Source organism: Saccopteryx leptura, chromosome 5 (assembly GCF_036850995.1).
Source record: "Saccopteryx leptura isolate mSacLep1 chromosome 5, mSacLep1_pri_phased_curated, whole genome shotgun sequence".
Taxonomy (NCBI): Eukaryota; Metazoa; Chordata; class Mammalia; order Chiroptera; family Emballonuridae; genus Saccopteryx; species Saccopteryx leptura.
This window is the reverse complement of record NC_089507.1, coordinates 37,166,518-37,186,886: the sequence shown is the minus strand read 5'-3', so window position 1 is coordinate 37,186,886 and position 20,369 is coordinate 37,166,518. Positions and strand designations below refer to the sequence as shown.

The 20,369-nt window shown below is 37.2% G+C and overlaps 1 protein-coding gene across 1 annotated transcript in view; it reads left to right on the top strand.

Annotated features, from left to right (window-relative positions):
- SCFD2 (sec1 family domain containing 2) overlaps positions 1 to 20,369 on the top strand; it is a 400,811-nt gene that overhangs the window by 67,617 nt on the left and 312,825 nt on the right. The gene's annotated exons all lie outside the window — the stretch shown is intronic.

The following is a 20,369-nucleotide window of genomic DNA, read 5'->3' as shown; positions in this document are numbered from 1 at the left end:
AGCACTCTCTCCACTCAGTGTTTTCCAGTAGGGGCAGCACTTGCTTAAAACTTGCCAGATAGTGTTGTGTCATGTTACACGCATTATGGAAATACTTATTCTAGAGTAATTTATGTCGTTTTATATCTGTGCAGAAAAAAATTCACCACTGAGCAGTTACATATTGCTGTACCAAATAAGCCTAGTCCGGTGGAAAATATGCGTTAAAAATTGATAGATTACCATATTGCCATATGGAGCTTTTTCTATTATTATCTATTCATGCAATTAAAAAAAATCTTTCTTGTTTGACAAAAGAGCATAAAAGATTCCTTTTTGTTTTCACTCAGTCCATGTTGAGTTGTTCTAATATTTTTAATTGGGTTTTGTTTTGTTTAGTGTTGCAGTTTTCTTTGTATACTGCTGTTTGAAATTTGTTTTTCTTGCAACACATTGGATTTGTAATATTTAAATAGAAAAAAGTGAGGAAGTGAAATTGGAAAATTTGGGGTTTCACAATATCTTATCTTTCACTGAAAAATATACTTTTTCTTATGAATACATGATATTCATACTTTTTTATTTTATAGTCAACTTTATTTTTGGTAGAAAAACATTATAAACTATAAAAGAATTATTAAATAAAATGTGTAGATTATATCAAGGCATTTAGGGAGTAGAAGGAATATAATTATGTGAAACCTTCATATGGACGGGGTCCTCAGGTTACGACAGTCTCGACATATGACATTTTGAGTTTATAGCACTCCCATAAAAACTTAAAAAAATTGAGATGTGAGTGTTTCAGCTTACGCCATTAGCATCTTACTTATGGACTACACGGGTGAACTGGTTTGGTTGCACACGGTGGAAGAATGCACAGTAATGAGTGTATGAGTGAGGGAGTTGGCGTCCCCCAGTGCGCCTACCTATGCCATTTTGGACTGTTAAAAGAGCAAGTGTTCCATTTGTGTTGCTTTGTTTGGCGACTTTCTGGCCCTTATCATGGCTCCTAAACGAAAGTCAGAGTTTTCAGATGATAGTGTTTCGAAGAAGAGGAAAGCCATCACGATGAAAGTGACATTAGACATTGTAAAGAGATTAGAAAAAGGAGAATCAGTGACAAACATTGGCCACATGTTAGATCTTAGCTGCTCTACTGTAGCAACAATTATCAAGGATAAAGACCTCATCCTAGAACATGTAAAGGGATCAGCCCCTATGAAATTGACTGTGATTACTAAACAGTGAAGTGGCATAATGATTGAGATGGAGAGATTGCCAGTTTTGTGGCTGGAAGACCAGCATCAGCGGCATGTACCAGTTAGGATAGGTAAGTGACTTAGGCTAGGGTATGTTTCAACTTAAACCAAAATTCAGGTTATGTCACTGTCGTAGGAACAGAACTGTGCTGTCATCCAAGGACCCCCTGTATGTAATGTTTTAGTTCATTTATTTTTTAAGGTAACTTTCATTTGGTGGATTTGGGGTTTTTTGCTCATTTAAAGATTTTTAAAAAATTATCATAGTCTAACCTGACCAGGTGGTGATGCAGTGGATAGAGCATTCACCTGGGATGCTGAGGATTCAGGTTTGAAACCCTGAGGTTGCTGGCTTGATTGCGAGCTTGCGTGGCTCGAGTGCAGAGTGCAGGGTCACTGGGATGAGTGGGGGATTGTAGACATGACCCCATGGTCACTGGATTGAGCCCAAAGGTCATTGGTTTGAAGCTCAAAGTTGCTGGCTTGAGCAAGGGGTTACTGGCTTGACTGTAGCCCCCGATTAATGAGAAGCAATCAGTGAACAACTGAAGTGCCACAACTACGAGTTGATGCTTCTCATCTCTCCCTTCCTGTCTGTCTCTTGTCTCTCTTTCTCAGTCTAACTGATAAAAATAAAAGGCATATTGGCAATAATCCCTGTAAACATATCTCTCCAGAAGAAAGCTGCCCATGTAAATATGATAAGTATGCTAACCGGGCACACATCATCAGCACTATCTCTACTGACCAGTATAGTTCCTATGGAGCCCACCTGATTTAAATTCTCCTTATGAACAATTCATATACTAATTGGGGAAAGCCTAATTCAGTATGTTTCTGCCTATCATGACAAAAGAATAGAGTAAAAAAAAAAAAAGATAAATTTTGACTAAAGTTAGAAGCAAAGATATTTCACTTTTGTAGCAGTGCTAATGAAATGTCCAGCAAATGGAAGTAATTTCTTATGTCAGCAGAACATAAAATCCACCCATCCAACCAACAAATGCTTATTCAGCACCTACTAGACACCAGACACTGTGCTTGGCACTCAGGCTGCATTAGCAAACAAGAAAAGTAAGGTCTCTGCTATTGTGGAGCTAACATTATATAGTGAGTCGAGTCAAGCAATAAAAATTAAATGATAAGAACTGTAGTCAGCACGAATTTGGAGTATCTTTTGGGTGTGAAGCACTCTATTAGATGTTAAGTTGTTTTTTTTAAGAATAGTTTTTAATTGGTAAAGGTTTTCTGTTTTAACACATGATTGGTCTCTATTTCACTCTGCCATCCACCCTTATTCGTACATCCACACTATCATTCGTAGCATGTCTCAGAGTTATTTGCATCTACCTCTTTTTGTCACAATTACTCCGATACTGACAGCCTAGCTTCTTACAACTGATCCATCCTTTCCTTCACTTGGAATATGCCTGATTTATAAGATGCACACAGTACATATTGATTCAATTAACATGTAGTTCTTTACAGTTAGTGAGACATTTTTGTCTGATTTATCTCAAATTGATCTATACCAAACCTTTATAAGAGAGGTAATTTATGGTTGGAGCAACAGAAAATGCAAGAATTTAAGACTATTTATGGTCAGACAGAATATATATGTTTTTAGGCACAGGTAAGAAAGTCATGGGTCATAGCCAAATCTGTTTTCAGAACACTAATCGGACCTCCCCCCCTTTTTGTTGTTGTCAAAGTTCATAGAAGAGGAGGGTGTAGCCGATCTGTCTACAACGTGGTCCAATCTTGTCAGATCCACAGATCTTGCCCAAAACTCTTATCATCTTTCTTTTGTCAAACCACTACCACTTTCACCTTTCACTTTGTGAAATCTTTCTGAAGTTTTTACAAGATGCGTATACTGAAATTGTAGGATAATTGATTACCACCTCGTCCACCACCACTGAGCTCTTGCTAAGTACAACCAGGCTGAAGTGCTTTACATGCATTGTCTTATTCAGACCTCAGGATTCTGGGGACTATTGTACAGATGAGGAAACAAGCTTAGAGGAGTTAAATGCCTGCTTCTGGTGGAGCCTGGATTCTGTCCTGGCTCTGCCTGACTACAGATCTGTGCTCTCACCAATTACACTATACTGCCTTGAAGAGCTTCTTTGAAAATAGAAGTTAAGTGTATGTCGCTGTTAAGCTCCATCTCTAGTACAGAACGTGCCTCTCTGCCTGTTTACAAGAAAATCATCTGAACATCAGTTTACCAGGAAGTATAAATCCTGGCTCACGATTTTTGATGTTTTATAGAATTGAGTCTTTGTTTTTGCTTTATGAATAAATAACATACCTTGGATGTTTTTCAAGGAGCAAGTCTCTCCAGTACATCTAATTCTTTTTATTTGCCACTTTTCAGCCACACATTATGAATGACCAGTAAATACAGAAAGAGAGCTTGAGGCTCCCAGTGCAAGTTCCAAAGGCTGGACGTTCTGGTACAGAGAGATTTGACTCAAACAACAGGCAGTTTTCAAATTTTTGTAAAGACTCTGTATTATACATAGTTTGCATTTACTTCAGAAATCTCAGCCCTGTTTATATGTACCAGGTGGATCCTTATTGTTGGAAGTTACATTAGCAGTCATCTTTGTAAGAATCTGCTTTATGCCAAATCCTCTCTATAGACAGTTTTTGTGGGTCTATTTAATACCTAAATTTTCTTTGTTAACAGTGTGTGAATAGACCAGTTTTACTGTTAGCTTTGAGGGACAGCACAATCAAATCAATAAACTATTTACTTCTTTTTTTAAAACTATTTAAAATTTATATTGATATCTCTTATATACAATACTCTTTTCTCAAAGTGTACTTTATTTTGACATCTTTCAATGGAAGCAGTTATAACTGGTGCTTGTTTATTCAAAAGTACGGAGTGGTGACCAGAAGGCATTTATTATTGAAGGACAGGGGATGCTCAATAAAAGGGCCAGAAGAGACACTCTCAGAGGTTACCCATCCCAGCCATTTTCCACTCGGGCCATCGCTTGCTCCATCTTCGTCCTCAAGACCACAAAATGGTAAAAAGGCACGAGAAGATCCAGGACACCCTTAACCTCTCAGAGCTCTCTGGGATGTACCTCTACTGGCACTTTCTTTTTTCTGCTGGGGGTAAATAACTCAGAAAAAAGCCAATCACTTGACAACTGTACAAGGAGTGTTAAAAAGATGATTTTGTTAGTAATAGAGGGGTTTCTGTAGGTAGGCTGGTTTCTGGTGGTAAAAGGGATTGTTTTAAGGAGACATAGGTAGTTACAGTGATCTTCATATGCAAATCTGATCGTTTCATTGTCCTCTGCACCTTTGCATGTGCTGTTTTCTCTCACTGGGTCACTTTCTCTGCCTCCCCAGAATTCCTGGGTGCTTCCCATCATCTTGCACTGATCGGCCTGTCTTTTTATTGTCTAATTTATTTGTATTTCTGTAGCTCTATGAAGGTAGGGATTGTATATTTTGTTTACTGCTGGTTTTCCACCTGGCACATAGTAGGTGTTCAATACAAATTTTTTTCTCTACTGATGAATTTAATGCAAAATCAGTCAGAATTCCAGTGAATGATTTTTTAAAAGAATTTAAGCCATTCTAAAAAATCGCCATTAAAAATCTGAAAACCAATAATGTTAAATGAGACTTTTTCATTTAAGCTACATTATGTATTTATTAATATATATATCAATTATATATCAGCAATGCCAATCAATAATTTTCAGTTTCTTTGTTTTGGTTTTATTGTTTACTCTTTTCAGTAATACACCACCCCTCTCATCAACAATAATTGCTAATTATACAGTACTGTTGCAAAAGAGTTCAGGAACAGATGCAGGAGTATTTTAGTATTTAATGAACTTAGTGTATTTAATAAAGGCAGTTCCACAAACCAGTGGGTAATGGAAGAAGGTTTAATAAATGAATAGAACAGTTGGTGGGGGGTGGTTATTTCTGTATAAAAAGTGTAAATTAAAAAACAAAACCAAAAGAAAGCTACTATAAAATATTGGCAATCATATGGTTTATCAAGAACTATAGAAGAACATCCCAAACATAAAAGTTATAGAATTAATCACAAAGGGGGAAAATTTCCAGATATGGTAAAGTATAGCTTAGTGCTTAAGAGAAAGAACTTTAATATCAGATAGTTTAGGACTTGAATTTTGACCCTGATCTTACTGAGTGATCTTGTGGAAAATTATATACCTCATTAAGCAAACCTCAGCTTCCTCATCTATAAATTGGAGGTCTTAATAAGAAGAGCAAACTCTTTAAGTCTTCAGAATACAAAAACTTATGTAAAGTACTTGCCTTTGCCAGTAACATAGAAACCATAAATTTTAGCCATTATTATTACCACTAAAAATTTTACATAGGATATTGATAAATCAAAACCACTATAAAAGGTGAACAAAATATTATAAAGACAAAGATTGATATACATGAATATGTAGAATCCATTCATATGAATAAGAAAAATATAATCACTTAACCAAAAAAGAATAATAAAAAATATGTGCCCAGCCATTTTATAGATGAAGAACTAACAGTGGCCAATAAACATATGATAAAAACGGTCACTTTTCCTAGTAATAAAAAAGGTAAACTCAAGCTACACTGAGAAGCAACTTACCACTTCAAATAAGCAAAGATTATTTAACAAATGATAATTCAGTGTTGGGTAGAGCTCAATGGCATGGTCTTGAAGACACATTACTTTGGGAGAGTGATTTTTTTTTTCTTAAATTTTTAAAAAATTTATTGATTTGAGAGAGAGTGAGAGAGGAGAGAAGGGAGGGAGAGAAACATCGATTTGTTGTTCCACTTACCCAATGCCATTCATTGGTTGATCTGTGTGTGTGTGTGTGTGTGTGTGTGTGTGTGTGTGTGTGTGTGTGCCCTAACTCCCTGACTGGGGATCAAACCTGCAATATTGGCAGGAGAATGAATTTTTTCAAAGCACTTTGGCAATATATGATGAGTTTCTTGACAAGGTTTATATCTTTTCTGTTAATTTTATTTCTATTGATTAATCTTGCCATAATCAGAGATGCTAATATGATTTACTTGGAAAGATGTTTACTACAATTTTATTTATAATAATAAAAAATTAGGAGCAACTTAAATGTTCCACAAAAGAAGAAAGATGGAACTCAGTATATAGTTATTAAAAATCAAATAATTAAAGAATATTTTTAATGAAGTGAGGAAATGTTAATAGAATTTTAATGAGAAAAGTAGTTTTTTTCCTATTACTTTTATTTAGAAATTAAATTTAATGGAGTGACATTACAAGTGCTTATTCTTATGGATATAAAAACAAAACTGTATATATAATATGAACCCAACTCTGTCAAGTTTAAAAAGAAGAAAAAGAAAGTAGAGGGACATTAGGTACGTAACCAGAATTAGAAGAAATAATGGAAAAATACATGAAAATGATTATCATAGTTTTGAATGAGTGGTGGGTTTTCCAGTTATCTGTTGCCACACAGGAAATTACCCCCAAACTTACTGGCTTAAAGGAAGCATCTTATGATAGCTCACAATTTGGTGTGGCAGAAATTCAAGCAGAGCTCAGCTGGGCAATTCTTCAGCTCCACATGGCAGTGAATGAGGTGACTTGGTGGTGGCATTCAACGTAGAGGAGTGAGAGTCCAAGAGGGCTTCAGTCACATGTCTTGAAGGATGGGCTCACTTGTAGGATCTACACATGGCCTCTTCAGCATGGCAGTCTCTGGGTAGTCAGACCTCTTACATGGACGCTCAGGTAAGAGAGATAGATCCAGGAGAACTTGTGGAAGCTGCTACACAACATCTTATTCTTATAACAGCCTCTGAAGTCTCGCTTATCACTTCTACTGACCAGCCCAGAACTGAGAAGAAAAACATCAGACTACTTTTCAAGGGCAGGAGAAGCAAATAATTTGTGATCATTTTTAGTCTACTTCAGTTAGATTGAGTGGTTTTTATTTTCCTGTTCCTTCAAGGTCTGTGATGCAAATGTATTCTCTTTTGTATATTTGTAAGAGATCTTTGTACAGTGTGTCCATAAAGTCATGGTGCACTTTTGACCGGTCACAGGAAAGCAACAAAAGATGATAGAAATGTGAAATCTGCACCAAATAAAAGGAAAACCCTCCCAGTTTCTGTAGGATGATGTGGCAGCATGTGCGCATGTGCAGATGATGATGTAACACAGTGTATACAGTGGAGCAGCCCATGGCCATGCCAGTCGAGATGTGGACGGTACAGAGGAAAGTTCAGTGTGTTCTGTGGCTCGCTAAATTCGAATCTGTGACCAAAGTGCAACGTGAATATTGGCGCGTTTATAACGAAGCACCACCACATAGGAATAACATTACTCAGTGGGATAAGCAGTTGAAGGAAACCGGCAGTTTGGTGGAGAAACCCTGTTCTGGTAGGCCATCAGTCAGTGACGAGTCTGTAGAGCAGGGGTCCCCAAACTATGGCCTGCGGGCCACATGCGGCCCCCTGAGGTCATTTATCCGGCCCCCGCCACACTTCTGGACCACCTCTTTCATTGGTGGTCAGCATCCATATCCTGTGCTCCTGGAGTACTGTATGTAGCAGCATCGCTCACGTACAGTACTACTTCCGGTGATGCGGGATGCACGCGTCCCGGCTCCGGAAGCGCGTCATATCACTTGTTACGGCTAGCAGTGACAAATATGGAACCGGACATTGACCATCTCATTAGCCAAAAGCAGGCCCATAGTTTCCATTGAAATACTGGTCAGTTTGTTGATTTAAATTTACTTGTTCTTTATTTTAAATATTGTATTTGTCCCGTTTTGTTTTTTTACTTTAAAATAAGATATATGCAGTGTGCACAGGGATTTGTTCATAGTTTTTTTTTTTATAGTCTGGCCCTCCAACAGTCTTGAGGGACAGTGAACTGGCCCCCTGTGTAAAAAGTTTGGGGACCCCTGCTGTAGAGGCTATACGGGATAGTTACCTAAGGAGCCCTAAAAAATCTGTGCATGAGCCCACATCGAACTGCACTGAATAGATATGAAACTAGGAGAGTTTTCCTTTTATTTGGTGCAGATTTCACATTTCTATATCTTTTGTTACTTTCCTGTGACCGGTCAAAAGTGCACCATGACTTTACGGACACACTGTATATTCAGTTCACAGCCTTGAAGGAGATAATTCGCATCAAGTATTGTACTTAGCATTGTGTCTGGTATAAATAAAGCCCTCTGTAAGTGTCAGCTGCCATCAGTATTATCTTTGTTCCTTTCTCATTGGAATAGAAATGAATTGGTGGTTTATTTGTGGCGACTCATTAAAAAAGGCATTTAAAAATACATAATTTTGTCTGGGCAAGCCAAACAAGATTTCTCAAGCAGTTGATACTTAAACTATGTTTTAAAGGATGAGAGAGAATTTGCCAGTTAGGGAAGGGGGAGAAAGGCACTCAAGGTAGTAGGAGTTGCGTATTTGGAGACACAGAGTTCAGCTGGTGCATGGCTTGCTGCAGGATCCGTTAGCATGGCGGGGCTCAGATAGAAGGTGCACATTTGTAGAGAAAGGGCTGAGGCTGGTGGAGGGAAGGATTAAATCCAAGAGAGAATCCAGAAACAGGACAAACTGGTTGGTTGTAGTGACTGATTAGCTGTAACAGTTCTTTGAGAGTTAGAGCAAAAACAAATTTATCTGTTTGCTAGTTAAAGCAATCTTACTAGCTGTTTCTGATTCAGTTTTCTTTCTTTTAACTTCAACATGAATTGTATGTGAAAAAGACAGAATTCAGACCAAGTAATAAACTACACATGGATAAATTTCCTTTCAAGCCAAAACAATAATGAGTTGGAGAAAATGACTGGCTAAGCTGTATTTCTAGGTTTAAAAATAAAGTGATTTATATATATATTTTTTCCAGAGAGTCAACAGAATCGAACATTTGTCCATCATCTCAGAGTGTTTGTTCCTGCCTGTTGGGCTTATTACCTTCATTCTTATTGTCCCGGGGCTCTTGTGTTCATGTGCCATATGGCCTCCACATCTGGTGACCAGTCCGTGCTCTTTTGGGGGGAAAAAAACAAAATTTCCTTTGAGGCACTATGAATACATTTCTGTAGAATCTGCTACTGCCCATGTCTTCAAATATCTGGGTCCAAAATTAAATGCATAAAGCTGAAATTATATTACTTTTCAAAGATAACAATAATTAAATAAGACACAATACAAATTAGGGCCTTAAGCTTTTTGGAACCAGTTCTTCTCTTTCAGCATATTACCGTACTTGTGATGATATCCCTTTGATGTTTTGACATATCTCTGAAATCATGATTAAATATGGTAACCAGAACTAGTACTGACTTAGTGTACTGGGCAAGTCATTTGGAAGCAATATTATAGGGGGAAAATGCCGTTTGGAAAAGCTCTCCTAATTTTAATGAATTTAATTTGTCTTGTGAAGTTCCAAATCTTTTTTTTCTCTCTCTCCAGAACTGTCATTAAAGTAGTTATCTTAATAAGTTATTAAGCCAAATAAAAAAGTAAGTTCAAGATATTATTAGCAAATGGTTATCACTTAATATTTTCAAATCGTATTACAGCCAGATATCCACTGTTTCATGGATAAAAATAACAATTAAGCTTTCTGGCAACTACTCATATTGGTATGCTTTGCAGTCATTTAAAAATAATTTCTTCCATCAAAGCTTTGAGAAGAATGTTGGAGCACATACATGTGCAATTCTGTGTTGGTGACATAATCAAGATTCTGTGTTTCAACACCAAGGGTTTTATTCTCTTTTTAACTCACTGAGTCATTGTTGCTTCTCTCACTGTTTTAGCACATGATTAAAATTTGTACCATTTTTCTTGTGTTAAAGAAACAAAGTTGGGGGAAAGAGGAAAGACATAATCCAGATAAGATGGTTGTATAGGAACAGATTTCCAAAGTGTTAACTGATGTTGTGAAAAGCTGTTTTAGTAATAAACCTAATGAGAAAACAATGTGGTCAGGAAACTCAGTGATACTGAAATTTGACTCCTTCAAAGTAATGTCAGGTACCAGGAACAAAGGGATATAATGAACAGCATTAGTACCATGTGTTGCTAAATGTAGTTTTCTGTTTTGTTCCATTTGCTGCCTCTTCTCGAAGCCTCCAATGGTGTTGGTTGGGTTCAAGGACTGGAGATGCCACCAGGTCCTGCAGAGCAGCTGGGTCTCCCCTCTTTCTCAGCCTCTACTCACCATCTCCCAGAAATATTTATCTTGTTCTACCTTCCCCTAATTTGTCTCCTGGCGATGCTATTTTAATCCTAATTATTCTTCTCCAGCACAATAGTCTTGACTTGGAGTTCATATGAGTAATAAGTAAAAAAGTAATAAGCAAGCAATTAATGCAATATTCTAAAAATTGTATACAAAATCTGGACAATATTCATTAGCTGGGAATTCATATCATAAATCACCATTGGAGAACAAGTTAGAGATGGTAAGGCATAAATATGCCAAATTGTGGTAATATTGTGAGAATAAATAATTACCAGCAAGGTCTTTTTATATTTATTTATTTTTAAAATTTTAATTGATTTATTGGGGAGACATTGAATAATAAAATTATATAGGTTTCAGGTATACAATTCTATAATACATCCTCTCTACATTGCAGTATGTGTTCACCATGCCAGGTCAAGTCTTCTTTCATCACCATTTATCCACCCTTTACCCTCTTCTACCTCCCCTGACCCTAGCAAGGCCCTTTTAATTCATAAAGATTTGGATTCATTACAATTTATGTTGCAAGGCAAGATCTTGGTGACGTTAAGGATGCACAGGGTAGGCTCTGGCTGGGTAGCTCAGTTGGTTGGAGCATTGTGCTGAAGTTGTGGATTCAATCCTCAGTCAGGGCACATACAAGAATCAGCCAATGACAGCATGAATAATTGGAACAACAAATCAATGTTTCTCTCTCTCCCCCTCTCTTCCTGTCTCTCTAAAAAATCAATCAATAAAAAAATGCACGGGGTAAGTTAGTCTCAATAGGCAAAGACTCCTGTGAATGGGAGTCAAGAGACCTATTTTTCAGTCTTTAAATTCTTTGCTTCTTAGTTTCTTCATCAATCAAATAAGGGTATTTTCTTCTCTCCTTTCCCTGAGGAGATTCAGTAATGATCAATATTACCTTACTCCCAAGTCTCCAAGAAGAGTTGCTTGATCTTTCTAAGCCCCCTTTCTCTCATCTGTTTAGTTGGGGTGGCTTTTGGCTGGTTCTGGACATTAGAAATAATGTATACACTGCATTAGGCACAGTCCCTGCAAACTCATGGGGACTTGAAAGATAGATTTGATCACTGCAGTGACTACTGTTACTCCTGCTATTACTCTGCTGCTGTTGCTGTTACTGCTGTTACCTTTTTATTTGCCAGTACTTGACCAATACTAGTTCTTTTCTATAATTAAAATAAGAATTATTATGCAACTGAGATTTATTTGTACTATTTCTGTATGGAAAATTTGTTTCTCTTTTTTGAAAGAAAGAGAAGATAGCATTTTGAATACCCCTGAATGTAATATAAATTAAGGTTTCAAATTTTTTATTTCAGTAAGGCATGTTTATTTTCTTAGAGAGATGTGCCCCCTTCTCCACCTTCAACAGTAGAATCAATAGGAACTGGATGGAGTCTTTGAGACTTTTGTTTTTGCATTTGACCCCTGAATTATCAAAGATTTTGAATTATGGTTAGTAAGGTGTTATTAATTGCTTTATTGTACCTAATGCTGTTAAATTGTGCACATGTATACATTTAGATGGTTTTTGAATAACTCAATACTTGATCATATTTCATATAATCATATTCTTTGTATTTCTGATAAGTTAATAAACACACAATTACTTATTTCAATAATTATTGAATGCCTACTATGTGACTAATTGTCATGATCCATGTGGTAGGACTAGAGCAGTGAATACTAGAGAGTCCTTTCCCTAATAGAACTTTCATTCTAATTAAGGAAACAGATAGTAAACACACAAACAAACATATAAACAACCAAATATATAAGGCATATATAACTTATAAACTGATCAGATTGTCTAGCATCTGGTTCTTTGATTGGTGCCCTTGCTGTACTGGCTCTTAAATAATTTGAGTATGGGGATTGGGGAAGCTCTCCTGTACTGTGTGGTTAGGTTTGGACTTTTCTGAAGAAATGGCATTTGAGTGGAGACCTCAATAAAAGGGGGAGTGAGCCATGAGACCATCTAGGGAGAGAGTGTTCTAGGCAGAGGATCAGGAAGTTCAAACACCCTGAGGCAGGTTGGAGGCCACTGCTGTGGTGTGAGTGTCAGGTGGTGGGGGGATGAGCTCCAAGAGGTGGACAAGTAGGGTGGAGGGCAGATTCTGAGGTCTCATAGACCCTGGTGGTGGTGGTGTTAGTACCTATTATTATTATTGTTTGGTATTTTTATCTCAGTATGTCTTAAAATGTTAAACATTGAGAAAAACCATATGTCGGTTGGATGAATGTAAAAATTTTAAGGACCCTTTGAAGCAGAATTCCACAGGTACTCTTACATGCTGTGTTATTTGCTCGTACATCTAATTCTTGAGTTTCCTTTTAGTTTACTGGCATGAAGTTTCTGTGTACAATACTTAAGAGTTGTGACAAATGAGGCTTTCTGTTTTGTTGCTTTTTACAGGGCCTGCCTGGGAGCAAGGCCTGACTTTGGAGGTCACATTTACTCTGGCTTTAATTTTTGCCCTCTCTGTATATCAAAAGTCAGGTCCCTGAAGAGAAATGAATTAAATAAGAGACAGATTTTTCTTATTCTATTCCAAGAAGGTTTTGGAGTTTTTGTTTTGGCACTGTGTATCTCCAAGAAGAATTTTTTCCCAATACACCTGCAGCAATAAAACATAAAAAGATAGTGATCTTGTGTTCTCTTTTTATTCATCAATTCTTTACATGTATGTAGAGACCGCTGGGTCTAAAATCTTGAATGGTATTGATTATCTTTAGATAGTGAAATTTGTAAAAAGGTGGAGCTTTTTACACCAAGCCTATGAAATAATTTTAATAGAATCATCATCACTAGAAAGTATTTATGTTTACCATATGTTATTATTACAGAAGTGTTTCAATAGTTAAATAATTGGAATAGCCATACTGGCACATACAAGCTGAATATTTTACTTGGCCCACTGTCTGCCTGCACCTAGCTGTCATAAACTTTTTTAATCAACTATATTTGTAAACAAGATAGAAAAAGTAGAATGTGCTGGTTTAAAAAATTATTGATGTAATCATTGCAAATGAGTTAAGTAAGGTTGACTTGTGAAGCAGAATTTGAATAGTTGTATTCATTTCTTTTAAAAAACTGGCATCATTTCAAGAGAACAAATGATCCTATGTAGAAATTGTATAACAATAACTGCTCTAAAACTATGTCTAATATGAACAGTTTTCCTTGTACCTTTATGAGTGTTAGTCATTTGTCTGTAACCCCTTATCTCTGCCTCTTCCGCCGCAAATGTGCCTGTGTGCTACCTCTTGCACTCTTTCACTCATCATCTCCTTCAGACTTTATTGTGCTGTTGTTCTCTGTTCATGTGCAAATATCTTTGCTTTCTTTTGATTTGGGTACTCTTTCCAGCCTGTCCTGGAATTGGTTGTTGGTCTGGGAAGTGAGTTGGGCAAATACTGGCAACAAGGTTTCATAGGGGTTGTGTCAACTTAGTTGTACTGAGTACACCAACCTAAACATATTTCCCACATTTTGTATTGTTTTGGCTCTTGCCAACCCTGGTCCTTTTAAGGCTATAATACAGTAATATCTCAATTTTCATTGATAATCCGTTCGAAAACAATCGGCAAAATTCGAAACCGAGGAAAATGAGGCAATTATTTCCATATGAATCAATGTAAATCCAATTACTGTACGCAGTAATCACTTACATGTCATTGTAGTATTAGCATTCGCAATCAATAAAAAAAACACTGGAAAGTAATGGAATTGTTTGGCTAGATGCGCGGGGTGATGTTCACACAGCTAGAAACAGCTGAGCAGGAGAACATGTGGGTCACCCTTTGTTTTCACAAAATTAGCAGCGAGGTCACGTGGGCACAGCAATGAAAACCAAGACAATTTTTTTTGTGGAAAAAAATCGATGAAAACCGAAACCGATGATAACCAAAGTCAGCGAAAACTGAGGCATTACTGTACTGTATATGGTTACCTTTACTAACTTTAGGGAAGGAAAGGAGCATTTGGTTTTGAGCAGAGGAGAGTGTTTTCCCAGTAGTGAATTCTATTAAGTTCTGAGTTTTAATTTTTCCCAGCAGAAGGAACAGAAGTGCCTGAGTGACTTAAAATTCAGCTGGAGGAAACTTAGCTTGGGAGTGTACCTCCCATCTGATATTAGGAGGCAGCCCAAGAAGGCAACATGAAGCAGTCAACTAGAAAGGAAGAATAGCCGCATAAAGCCGGGAATTCAAACTCCTTAGTTGGCATTTTTTACCTTTCAGTATATAGTTTAAACCAGTGGCTCTCAAACTTCTTGAACATTATTATGGAACCCAAAGAACATTTGTTTATGAGGGTTATAGCTGTTGATATTAACTATCTTAGAAAATAAAACTGAGAAATTAAAAAAAAACTTATTACTTCATTAAAAATAACAGTAATAAATCCACTGCATGTTAAAAAATAATAATTTTTGCATGAAAAATACTATTTTTCAAAACAAAAGCATTTAATTAGAAGAGTGGCATTGTTTTGTATTTTGCAAATCTCTTGAAAATGTCTGCCTTAATCGGAGACAGCTGCATTCTCCTATCTGCTTCTGCGTTCAGTCTGTTGTCATCTCACATGTTTCATAGCTTCTGGAAAACTTCACTGTGTGCTCCTCAGAGAATGAGAGTGAAAAAAAGCAAATAATGTCTTAGTATTATTATGAAAATAATTTTGACCTTGTGGCCCTTCTGAAAAGGTTCCCTAGGGTCCCCTGACCACAGTTTGAGAACTATTGGCCTAAACAAATCTCTCTAGTTACAATCTTGTGTCAATCACCTACATAGCCTCTTAGTCAACACTTCAGCCTGTTCTCCCCACCCATTACCCTAGCTGCCTGCAGTTTAGAGATCAGCAGCTTAAGCACTGGAGTCAAGTAGAATCTATTCACTATCTCCCCTTCTGTCTTTCTCACTATCTCCCTTTCTCTCACTTAAAAAAAATAAAAACAAGAGAACAAGGGAACCTGCTTTTTTGAATTAAAACTATGAAGTCCTTTCCATAGTGATCAGTGCCAGAACATGTTGGTTAATTTTAAAAAGGAGTTTAAAAGAGAGAATCATAAAAAAAAAAGAAAATGGCATTTGCACATTAACATTTTTTACTTATATGAAATATATCCATTTGTTCACCAGTCTTGTACTATAATAGTGCCAAGTATTTTCTTTGAGTAAAGATTTGATGATTGGAGTTACCCTTTCTCTTTGTTGTGTAAACTACATTCAAAATGCATCATCTACTATTTCCAATTTGCATTTTTTAAAAATGGACTAAGATCTTAAAGCCACTTGCAAAACAATCTAAAGGTTCTATGAACACTGTTCTGTCACTTCTCTGTGATGTTGCTTCTTGAGGACGAGACTATGTCTTGCCATCTTTTTCCTAGTCTTAACACAATGTCTAACAATAGTAAATATTCCCTGAAAACATATTGAGTACATAGTGAGGGCATGCACCCATGAATAAACAAAGCACAGGCTATATAGTGGAATTATGTTCATTATATATGATTTCTGATCCCACCCTTAACATTTGAGGGAGCAATAGTTAAATGAACAGCCTTATATTTAGAGAGGAACTGACCATTAACTGGCTTTCTAATGTTTGAATCTTTTAAAAATGTTTCCTATTTCTGTTGGTTTTTTTCCTTTTTTGTCCTGGGAGATAGTCTCAATTTTGTCTTTAAAGCTTTTTATTGAATTTTTTATTTTTGATATCATATTTTTAATTTCAAGAGTTCTTTGTGAGTGTTTGCATGTGTGCATGTGTGTACTCTGTATATTACTTTTTTAACTTGCAAATTCTTTTGCTATTAAACATACATTACACTGTTACCAAAGTGGGAAGATGACTCTCCAATAGAAAACCTGCTAAACCAATCATGTCCTTTGTGTCTAATTTAATATAATTTTTTAAAGAGAATAATTTTTTTAATTATTTTTGTTTTTAAAAAGATTACAACTCTGACTACATGAACTATTTGCTTTTGTTCTTTCTCCTTTCCTACTTTCTTTTGTTTTCCTGCAGAATACTTCCCACTTACTTTAAAATGTGAATAAGCTAAATTTTTAGTAGTAGCTGGTAAGAATCTAAATGAAACTTGATTACATCTAAGTGTTGTTAAAAAATAGTAGCTACTTGAGAGATTAGAAAATTCTCAGATTCTAGATTTTATATCTTTTTTTTTCCTATGGGACAAATATGTTTAATATATTGCATAGGGAAACTTTTTTTTTTTTTTTTTTTAAAGCTGGAAACGGGGAGAAGACAGTCAGACAGACTCCCGCATGCGCCTGACCGGGATCCACCCGGCATGCCCATCAGGGGCGACACTCTGCCCACCAGGGGGCGATGCTCTGCCCCTCCAGGGCGTCGCTCTGCAGCAACCAGAGCCACTCTAGCGCCTGGGGCAGAGGCCAAGGAGCCATCCCCAGCACCCGGGCCATCTTTGCTCCAATGGAGCCTTGGCTGCGGGAGGGGAAGAGAGAGACAGAGAGGAAGAAGGGGGGGGGTGGAGAAGCAAATGGGCGCTTCTCCTATGTGCCCTGGCCGGGAATCGAACCCAGGTCCCCCGCACGCCAGGCCGACGCTCTACCACTGAGCCAACCGGCCAGGGCCGGGAAACATTTTTAACCAGTTAAGATACTGGAGAGACATATCAGTAAGCAAACTAACAAATTAGATTTTGAGATAAAATAAATATAATAAGTAATAATAGCAAAAGCAATAATTAAAAGTATTATAATTTGATTTTTGTATAAAGTAAATAAAGAAAATGAGAAACAGGAGGCAGGGAGAGGGGTGAAATGAAATGTCAGGATGGCAATGGATGGGGATCGGCTCAGGGGAGGGTAACACACAATACTGTGTACGGAGATGTGTTGTGGAGTTGGGCACCCAAAACCTTTATGGCTATTATGTTAACCAGTGTCACTCCAATAAATTCAATTAAAAAAAGGAAGTTGACTTATTTTATAATAATTATTTTTAAATAGCATTTTGTTCTTGTTTTATGAATATAATATCTTCTCCCTGATGGTTATTTTCATATTGTTTTTTAATTTTTTTTAAGTTGTGTTCTTCTCTATCTTCTATGTTAGAATCTTTCTTCAGATGTTGGATAATTGCTGGTTGTATGGCTTAGAGTACATGTCTAAAAAGCTGATTGGATATGCTGAACCTATATTAGGCTTATAGATTTGAGTTTTACAAGTGGGTGATCAGGTAAGTTGTTTGCTGGGGAACCATTAGAATCCAAACTATGCCTTTTCTCTTGAGCTATAAGTATTCCCCCAAAGAGTTCCCTCCCAATTTTCTGCATTGAATGGAAAAGGTCTTAATGTATCTTCTGAAAGCCATGTAGAAGGAAGTGTGGCATCTTAGTCCATGCAGGCTGCTATACCAAAATGCCACAGGCTGCATAAACTTATAAACAACAGAAATCTATTTCCCATGGTTCTGAACGCCAGGATAAAATCAAGATCAGGGTGCCAGCAAGGTTATATATTCTGATGAAGGTCCTCTTCCTGCTTCACAGCTAGCGTCTTCTCGCGGTGTCTGTATGTGGCTAAGGGGCCACTGAGCTTTCTGGAGCACCAGTCCCCCTCACGAGGGTACATCCCCATGACTTAAGCACCTCCCAAAGGTCCAAGTTCCTTATATCATCATTTCTGGAGGCAAGAATTTAAATATATGAATTTTAGGGGGGAGGGGACATGAACATTCAGACCAGCAGATGGATAATGTCAGCGTTCAGCTTTTGATGTATGTCAGTTAATCCCCATGTCTTTACTCAGCAACCCCTAGACCAAAACCTTTTGTGTTAATCTCTCCAGAGGACCCTCCCATCTGCCCCCAAGGTAAGGGAAAGGCAGTTGCCAAGTACTGTGAAATGTTGGAAGAGACTTAAAGATCCAGGCCCTTCTCAAACAATTTTATCCCACTTATTAATGTACTAAGTCCCTCACAACTTCTGAGGAAGCTCTTACTGTTAATTTCAGAGCCTTGGCGGACTCCGTAGTGTAAATAGGTTTACTTTTTCCACCAGTTAGAATAGGGGTCAGGAACCTATGGCTCGCGAGCCAGACGTGGCTCTTTTGATGGCTGCATCTGGCTCACAGACAAATCTTTAATAAAAAAAGAAATAATAACGTTAAAAATATAAAATGTTCTCATGTATTACAATCCATTCATTTTCTATCCCTCATGTTCATGGTTGTGGGTGGCTGGAGCCAATCACAGCTGTCCTCCGGGACACCAAATTTTTATTGGATAATGCGTAATGTACACAGGTCGTTGTATAGCTCTCATGGAATTACAGTTTAAAATATGTGGCGTTCATGGCTCTCTCAGCCAAAAAGCTTCCCGACCCCTGAGTTAGAACCTGGCTTTCCTGGTTCTCCTGAGTCCTTCAGCACGTTTGCATTGACTTTCAAACTTCCAAAATTTTGTTGCTGTTATTTCCTCTTCAGTTTTCTTTGTACTTGTGAGTTTAGTTATTAAAACACAAAAGCTTTTATTTTCTAGGTTTGTTGTTTTCTTTTTGTAATTTTATTGGGGTTTTGGGAGGTAGAATATTTAGTTGTATATGTTTAATCTTCCAGCTTAACCCTGAATTCTTGATCTTACTAAAATTTAAAATGTCACTTACAAATCTTCAATTACATCTTCCTGACCTCACTAGAGTCATATACAAACTAAAGGGACTATTTGACCATACTTTCCCTTTTTAAGATCTGTGCTTCTATATATTATTTGTAAATAGTAACATCAACTATATTTTCCAGCAAGTACTCAGACTTTACTGAAATTTTAAACTTTTGATTTTGAGGATGGATTTATATATCTCAGATGCATAGAGATGACTGACTGAAGTGAATTCATTGTGTGTGTGTGAGGAGATCGAGTCTATCAGAAGCTATACAGGTCATAAGGTGGATTAAATTTATGTGCTTACAACAATATACTTTCATCTACATTTATTCTTCAACAGTAAATATATATCAGAATTTGATCTAAACACATTTTGCTAAAACCAAAGGCTGTCTACTTCATGAAGTAAAACTCCTTTCAGTTGTTAATAGAAGGCTTGCCCTAGCTCCTGGTTTTCCAAACAGGAAGCCCCAGTCTTTTTTCTAGAAACTGTTTTTTTCTTTCACTCTAAACAGTGAAAAACTGTTACTAGTCAGAGACAGTGCTTATATTTTGCCTTCAAATCAGGAGGCTGTAGTAATTTTTTTTCATTTGTAATACACTTGAGCAGTTCAACATTTTCAGAGATTCACATTCATAATACTTCTTACATACTGCAGAGAATTTCTTGTTGAGGGTGAGTTTGGAGGTGGGCGGTGGGAAGAAGAGCAGGGGAGGTTGCTAGGTAGGAATTAAGATGAACCTCTATGATGACTCTGGTGTCGACTCAGTTTCTTGTAACCCAGTGTTAAGAGTTCGGGTGAAGTATAGTTCCCCATCCATAGAAAGAAATATTATTATATAACTGCAAGCTGTGTTTCTGATTTTGGCTAACAATCTCAGTGCTGGGGACTGAATTGTATCCCCTCCAAATTCATATGGTGAAGCCTTGTAACCCCCCATGTGATGATATTTGGAGATGAGGTCTTTGGGAGATACTTGGGGTTAGATGAGGTTGTGAGAGGGCAGGGCCCGCCCTCAGAATAGGATTAGTGAGTGCATTTTAAGAATAGACACCAAAGAGCTCGCTTGCTTTCTGTCTGCCACATGAGGACAGGGTGAGAAGACAGCCACCTGAAAGCCAGAAAGAGAGCCCTCCCAAAACCCAGCCCTGCTGGCACTCTGATCTTGGACTTCAAGCCTTCAGAACTAT